Source organism: Apium graveolens, chromosome 1 (genome assembly GCF_009905375.1).
Source record: "Apium graveolens cultivar Ventura chromosome 1, ASM990537v1, whole genome shotgun sequence".
Taxonomy (NCBI): domain Eukaryota; kingdom Viridiplantae; phylum Streptophyta; class Magnoliopsida; order Apiales; family Apiaceae; genus Apium; species Apium graveolens.
The window spans coordinates 160,799,648-160,808,251 of NC_133647.1; positions in this window are offsets into that span (position 1 = coordinate 160,799,648).

Sequence of the window (8,604 nt, forward strand, 5' to 3'; positions counted from 1 at the left end):
ATTTACACTACTGTTAATATAAAAATTGATTTTAATGAAAAATGTTACTTCTTGAAATTCAACGTATGCATGTATAAAAAAATGTTAGTTTTTTATTTACACTACTGTTAACAAAGTAAAATTAAGTTATATGTGTGTCAGCATGTAAATTGTCGTATGTTACATTTCTTAATAAATTACGATGGTTTTAATTATTTATATGCTAAATATCTGATTTATGTACATGTATATTCATTATTAACATTTAGTGAGACAATTGATTACTTAAATAACATTCATTTATAATTATTCAAAAATTAAAATTATGTAATAAATAAATTACAATAATTTATATATGGTATTCACATTATCACTGACAAAAAAATTCATAACTTTTTTACGCAATCAAATACAAATCATGGTTGCAACATAAAATTAAATTGTAAATTGTAAAGACTTGTTATTGATATTCATGACTTTTTTTGAAGAATTCGAAGGAAAAATTGTAATTATATCGTTAGTTAAACTGTTTTTAAGTTTTCTTTATTACGACTCTAATATTTCTTCATATAATAATTTGATAACAATGTATATTATTCTTCTAAAATTAAATATTTTTTAATTCGATAAAGTTTTATAAATATCAGTTGAACTAGTTAATTTCTTCAAATTATTGGACAATATATATATATTTTCTTTAAATAGTATAAAATGCATTGAATCAAATGTTATAATATAGTATAGAAATAACTTTTATTTGAAAATTTTAAAATTTTAAAATACTTAAAATATTTGTACAATATTTTCTTGATCAATGAATATTGCTTATCGAAAACAATTCTTTTTAAAAGACTAGTTTTTTCAAGTGAAAATTTAATAATAAATAGATTTAATATATCATCATAGTTTTAACAAATCTCGTGAGATCTTATATCAAATTTTGATATTTTTAAAACCAAGACAGCTTCCAAAAACAATAATACGCTACCAGTAAAGTTAGTAATTTTAATACAAATAATCAATTGACTTGGTCCTATAAAGACCTCAAATACATTAATTTATATTAACATAATATATTAAAATATTTCACAATATTGGTAAGATATTCTCGCCGAACTTGTAATTTATATTTACTAAACATAGAATGTGATGATGTTTTTCGGCCGGATCGTGTAGTCAAATTTTGAGTATGTATTTTAACTATAGGCCAAGTTTTGATTTCAAATTCGAAATAAACTAAAATGCATTGACTCATTAAAATTCGAACTTATCTAAATATATAATACCAATATAGATTATTTATATATAAGCGACTCTATTTTTAATATTTTAAAAAAAACTATATATGTACATTTTAATTACTTTTTATAATAGAAAATATGTTAAAATATATAAGATATATTTTCAAACTAAAAAAATAAATAATAAATAAGATAATAATTCATTTATGTACAATCCCTAACTTTATATCTGGAATTAAGTTGTTTAAAAATTAACTGTTCAAATATTCAAGTAACAATCTTTTTTTTTGCGGAATTCAAGTAACTACCTTTAAAGTTAAATAAAATAAAAATTTAGCACAGTTACATATTATGTGTAGGATTAGAATGCACAATATGGTATAGTGGTATGAGGTTGTATAGGTTAATAAAGTATTTTGAGTTCGATTCCCACAAATCACGTCTTTTATATAAATATTAAAAGGAGAGGTATTTTAGTCTTTTTAATGAGAAGAGATATAATCGATTTTTTATTGCAATATGAGAAGTGAGTTTCGACTCGTAAGGAATTTTAATTTATCATATATATTATAGTATCAATAAATGAATAATGATTAACGAATAATTTCGTCAAATTAACAAATTAGTATATTTTCCCGTTCCAGCATAATATGATAATGTTTTTTAACTCTGTTAGGAATATGTTGTGAACTTGATGATAAATTAAACAAAACACCTTAGTAGATTTAACTTAGTAAATTTTGTAGCACTCGATTGATAATCAAATATAGTCCCGACGGATGATTTAATATAGTCCCGACGGATGACAATTTGACATCCACCGGGTGAGAAGCTTATGTATCAAATAAGTATTGTAGTACATTTCTGCAAACAACCTTGTGTAGATTCTGTAGGAGTATATGAGTCATGTTGACTACTAGTGGATATGCAGAATAGGTTGATTAATTGTAAATATGAGATATCTTGTAATTCTGTATAAATGAAATAGAGTCAAGTGACAAATAGCTACCCGACAAATGTTCAATAAAGCTACCCGACGGATTATCAACAAAGCTTCCCGACGGATGTCAAATATGTACCCGACGGATGATCAAATTCAAATATCTGTTGACAGTGACAACATAGTCACATGCGTTGGGTGTTTGCAAAATGAATATGGCAGCATGTTAAGCAGGAATTTGAGAACAAAGAAGCATTACCATTTTCATACAATTGTGAAGATATTCAAAAATGTTGGAATAGAGTAGTGAAGCAGTATGAAGTTAGACTAGATATGTTTGTTTTATTATCTTGACTTATTGTCATGTAAACTTGGTGATATATAAATCAAGTGTAGCTAGTAGAACAATTCAATTAAGCAAACACATTATAAATAGAGATAGAAAAAGCTGTACTTGTCAAGAATTTCTCTGTAGTTTGTTTGTTCTACTTGTAAAGTAGCTGTGAGCCATTTTAAGCTACACAGAGTTCTCAAACTTATATATATATATATATATATATATATATATATATATATATATATATCTGGCGGATACATTCAAAACCACCAGAAAGTTTTAAAAGCTTGTGTTCTTATTACTTTGTATTTTGATTTATATAATTCTTTCATTCCGCACTCTGTAAATCAAACACTTATATATATTCAGTTAGAACAGTTTTTAAAATCTTGAAAAAGTAGCCAGAATTACATTCAACCCCCCTTCTGTAATTCTTGTTGTATTGTTAGGGAATCAAGTCAAGTCAGGAAGGAATAGAAAGTTAATGTTGGTCATCTGTCCATCAAGCAATTGAATGACAGATTAGAAAAGATTGAGGTTAAAACAGAAGCTAAAAAGAAAAATAATAGAAATGGGAAAGTAGGAATTAACAAACATAACAACTACACACCTGACAAATATGCACCCAGAAAAATCTGTGTTAAGTGTGGTAGTGTTAATCATCTGTCTGTTAATTGCAAACTTGCTATGCCTACTTCCATGTCTGCACCCTCCTCTTTTCCCAACATGACTGCCATGCCTACCATGCCTATGAATGCTATGTCTGCTCAGAATATGAATGCACAATTTGCTAATATGCCATTTGCACCTAATCCTTATTATGCTGCATTTAGTATGCCTCAAGGCACATGACTGGAGATTCTACCCTGCTCACTGAGTTCAAGGAAAGAGCTGGACCAAGTATTACTTTTGGAGATGACAACAAGGGTTATACTGTGGAATATGGCTTGATTTTAAAAGACAATGTCATCGTTGAAGAGGTTACCCTAGTGGATGGTCTCAAGCACAATTTGTTGAGTATCAGCCGGCTTTGTGATACGGGTAATTCAGTAACCTTTTATTCAGAAGCATGTGTTGTGACAAACAAAAAGAGGAGCAAAGTGGTTCTCACTGGAGTGAGAAAAGGAAATGTGTACCTAGCTGACTTCAACTCATCAAATGCAGAATCTGTCACTTGTCTTCTCAGTAAAGCAAGTCAAGATGAAAGTTTGCTATGGCACAAGAAGCTGTCCCATCTAAACTTCAAAACCATGAATGAGCTTGTCAAGAAAAAACTGGTTAGAGGCATTCCTCAAGTGGAGTTTACTAAGGATGGATTGTGTGATGCCTGCCAGAAAGGAAAGCAGATCAAAGCATCATTCAGAAAGAAGCTTAATTCAATAACTGAAGAACCTTTGCAATTGTTACACATGGATTTATTTGGACCAGTCAATGTGTTGTCCATCTCAAGAAAAGATTTTGCCTAGTAATTGTGGATGATTTCTCAAAGTTCTCTTGGACATATTTCCTAAAGTCTAAAGATGAATCTAATGAAATCATCATCAATCACATAAGGCAAGTCAACAATCATCCTGATTTTAAAGTAAGAAGAATCAGGACTGACAATGGAACCGAGTTCAAGAATTCTGTGATGAGATCATTTTGTGAAGAAAATGGGATTATGCATGAGTTTTCTGCAGCAAGAACTCCATAAAAAAATGGAGTAGTGGAAAGAAAGAATAAATCTCTTATTGAAGCTGCAAGGACAATGCTTGAAGAATCAAAGTTACCAACATATTTTTGGGCTGAAGTTGTGAATACTGCTTGCTACACTCAGAATATCTCTTTGGTTAATCAAGCAAAGTGCATAAGACCCTACCAATTGTTCAAGAATAGGAAGCCAACTCTAAATTTTCTTCATGTCTTTGGCTGTAAATGTTATATCTTAAGGAATCAAACTGATCAACATGGGAAGTTTGATGCTAAAGTAGATGAAGGAATTTTTGTTGGATATGTTGTGGGAAAGGCATATAGAGTCTACAATCTAAGAACCAACATTGTTATAGAATCAGTACATGTTGTGTTTGATGACAAAAAGATTGAAGGACTGCAAGATGGAGATTTCCAAGAGAGCCTCAAGTTTGATAATGTGGAGATGGTTAGTGATGATGAAAGTGATCAAGAAACAGTGAATAAGGATAATGCAGAAAAATCTACAACCAATGAAGCACATAATTCAAAATCTGTCGAGTTACAAAATGCTTCATCCGTCGGGAGACAATCTGCCTTATCCGTCGGGAGACAATCTGCCTTATCCGTCAGGAGATAATCAGCTTCATCCGTCGGGACACAAAGTGTATCATCCATCAGAACATTAAGAGAAGCTGAAAGTCAGAATAGATCACCTTCAGAAAGTTCCCCTTTCTCAAATCAAAGATTCACAAACTCAGGGGGAGTTTCTCATAATCAAAACCCAGTCACACATCAAGACAACAATGAGGCTTCTTCATCTAGAGCTAATCTACCTCAACAAAGAAAATGGACTAAAGATCACCCTTTTGAGCTCATCATTGGTGATGCATCTTCTAGAGTTCAAACAGGGAGAGCAACTCAAGGAGAATGTCTATATAGCAGCTTCCTATCTAAGGAAGAACCAAAGAAGTTAGAAGAAGTTTTGTTGGATCTTGATTAGATTTTAGCTATGCAGGGAGGAGCTAAACCAATTTGAAAGGAACAAGGTATGGAAGCTGATACCCAAACCTAAAGTACAGAATCCAATTGACACCAAATGGGTATTCAGAAACAAGATGGATGAAAATGGCTTAGTGGTCAGGAACAAAGCTAGATTGGTTGCTAAGGGCTACTGCCAATAAGATGGAATAGATTTTGATAAAACCTTTGCTCCTGTTATAAGACTTGAAGCCATCAGAATTTTTTTAGCCTATGCAGCCCATGCCAATTTCAAGGTCTATCAAATGGATGTCAAAGGTGCCTTTCTGAATGGAGAATTGGAGAAGGAAGTCTATATCAGTCAACCTCCTAGTTTTGAAGATCCAAATTTTCCAGGATATGTCTACTATCTTTTGAAATCACTTTATGGACTGAAGCAAACACCTAGAGCCTGGTATGACACTTTATCAAAGTTTCTTTTGAAAAATCACTTCACAAGAAGTACTGTTGTTACGACCTTATTTTTTATAAATGTTAATGGCTCTAGTATACTTGTTCAAATCTATGTAGATGATATTATATTTGGCTCTACAGATGAAAAACTTTGCAAAAAGTTTGCCAAATTGATGCAAAGTAAGTATGAAATTAGCATGATGGGAGAACTAACTTACTTTATTGGTTTAAGCAAGTTAATGATGGAATATTCATTAGTCAAACTAAATATATTCATGATCTTTTAAAGAAGTTTGAATTAATGGATTGCACATCTGCAAAAACTCCCATGTCCACTACAACTAAGCTTGAATTAAACACTACTAAAAAGTCTGTGGATATTTCAAGCTATAGGGGCATGGTTGGCTCACTTCTGTACTTAACAGCTAGTAGGCCAGATATAATGTTTGCTACTTGTCTTTGTGCTAGATTTCAAGACTCCTAGATAATCTCACTTAGTAGCTATTAAGAGAATTTTCAGATATCTCAAGGGAACACCAAAACTTGGCATTTGGTACCCTAGAGATTCTGGTTTTGATCTAACTGGTTATTCAGATGCAGATTATGCAGGTTGTAAAATAGACAGAAAAAGTACAACAGGAACCTATCAATTTCTAGGGAACAAGCTTGTGTCCTGGTTCAGTAAAAAGCAAAATTCAGTTTCTACTTCTACAACTGAAGCTGAATATATTGCTGCTGGTAGTTGTTGTGCACATATTTTGTGGATGAAAAACCAATTGTTGGGCTGTGGTCTACAAGTGGATAGAATTCCCATTTTCTGTGATAACACAAGTGCAATTGCCATCACTGAAAATCCAGTACATCATTCAAGAATAAAGCACATAGACATCAAGTACCACTTCATTAGGGAACATGTGATGAATGGTACTGTGGAACTTCATTTTGTTCCAAGTGAAAAGCAGCTTGCAGATATCTTTACCAAGCCACTTGATGAATCCACCTTTTCAAGGTTGGTAAGTGAGTTAAGTATGCTTAATTACTCTTGAATTATTTCAGATATTTTTGCAAGTTTTGATGCAGCTAGAAACTTAATTGATTTTTCTGTTTTGGATGAAATTTTGGCCAAGTCAAAATTTACATCCCGACGGATGTTCATTATCCATCGAGTTTGATCATCCGTCGGAATATCATTTGTTAATAAAAAATCAATTACTTTTCTGGATTATTTTATAACCCGACGAATAATTGATTTATCCTCATCCGTCGAATTGTCTCAATCTTAGCCGTTAAAACTCTGAACGTTATCCATCGGGTATACTTATAGTTTGTAAGTATAACACGATGGATAAATGACAGAATTTTTACAGTTTATTTATTTTTTAGACGGCTATTTTGGGCTATTTTGATTGGTTACTTTACTTCACTTTATTATTTTTGACAATTTATTTCTGAGATAGTATAAAAGCAGAATTCATTTTTATTCTACTCTTTTATCATTCTCAAATCAGTTGCTCTAACTTCCTTTCTTCTCCAAAGCAAATACTCTCTCTGCAAATTTCTCATTCTCTAACAATGGCACCAATAGTCAAAATTATGTCTCAATCTGGATATATCTATGAAAAGAACAACTTTGTAGCTCTTGTGAATAAGGAGATTCCACTGTCTGGAGACTTTCAAAAGATGATGGACTTTGTGAAGAGCTGTAAACTCAGTTATGCTATGCTGGAATCACCCACAATCTACTGTGAAGTTGTGGAGGAGATATGGACAACTGTCGTGTACAACTCATCTGACAACACCAAAACTTTTACACTTAAAGGTAAGCAGTTTTGCATCAATAGTAACATTGTCAAAATATGCTTTAGAATTCCAGATAACACTGCTACTATTCCACACATATATACTGATATAGTTAACATGCTAAATTCTATGGGCTCTGCACTTTCTACTTCTATGTTAAGGCTAGGTCTTAGAAAGGAATAGAGCTATCTGTGTGATGTGGTAACCAAATGATTTTCTGGTAAAATTTGTAATTTTAATTTTATTAACATCTCCATGCTTAACATGCTTTATATGCTAGTTACTGATAAGTACTTTAATTTCAGTGACTTGATCATGTTTGAGTTAGGTTATAAGTTAGTAGAACTTTGTTAGGTCCCAATTTGTTTGTAGAAGGGGGGGTTGAATGCAAACAATACCGTTTAGTCGAATAAAATGCGGAATAAAATTGTGAAACAAAATTCAAGTTAAATAAAACTTTTATTAAACTTGAAAGGTGTTACAACTACGGTATCGGTTACAAGGGATTAATCTCAAATCAATTATTACAAATTTAGAATAAATTCGACATGAACTTTTTCTATTTTTGTAATTAAAAGATCAAATGCTAAATGCGATTTGAGATTAAGTTCTAGGGATTTTAATCCGCTAGATTGATACACAAGAACAAGAGAGTGATTTCTAGTTGATTGGATTTAACTTTACAAGCTAGAAATTATAATCTTGAATTAGCAGATAAGATGAAATATTTGGCTGCTTGTTCTCTTTTTGTTCTTGGCTTCTGTTTGATTGCTCTCTGTATGTGTGTTAGTTAATTGGATGCTTCTTTCTGCTTTTTAATCAACACAGCCGAGATTAATTAACTGGTATGACAATCCTTTGTCCAATAATACTTTCGGTGTGACAATTTTTAGAGCTAGCAAGACAATTAAAATGAACTAGCAAGACTTTCGGTATGACTATTGATTGTCATACCGATTGTCATATTAGTTCAAATGAAATTGTCTTACTGAATTAATAAGTGATTTTAATCTAAATAATAATTCTATCAAGACAATCAACTGAATTAGCATGACTTTCGGTATGACAATCAATTGTCATACCGATTGTCATACTAGTACAATCAGTTGTCTTTTTAGAATTAAAACAGATTTTAATCAATTAAAATTCTGAAAAACCTTAATATTAATTCAGAATTAATTAATCAATTAATTTAATTAATCAAA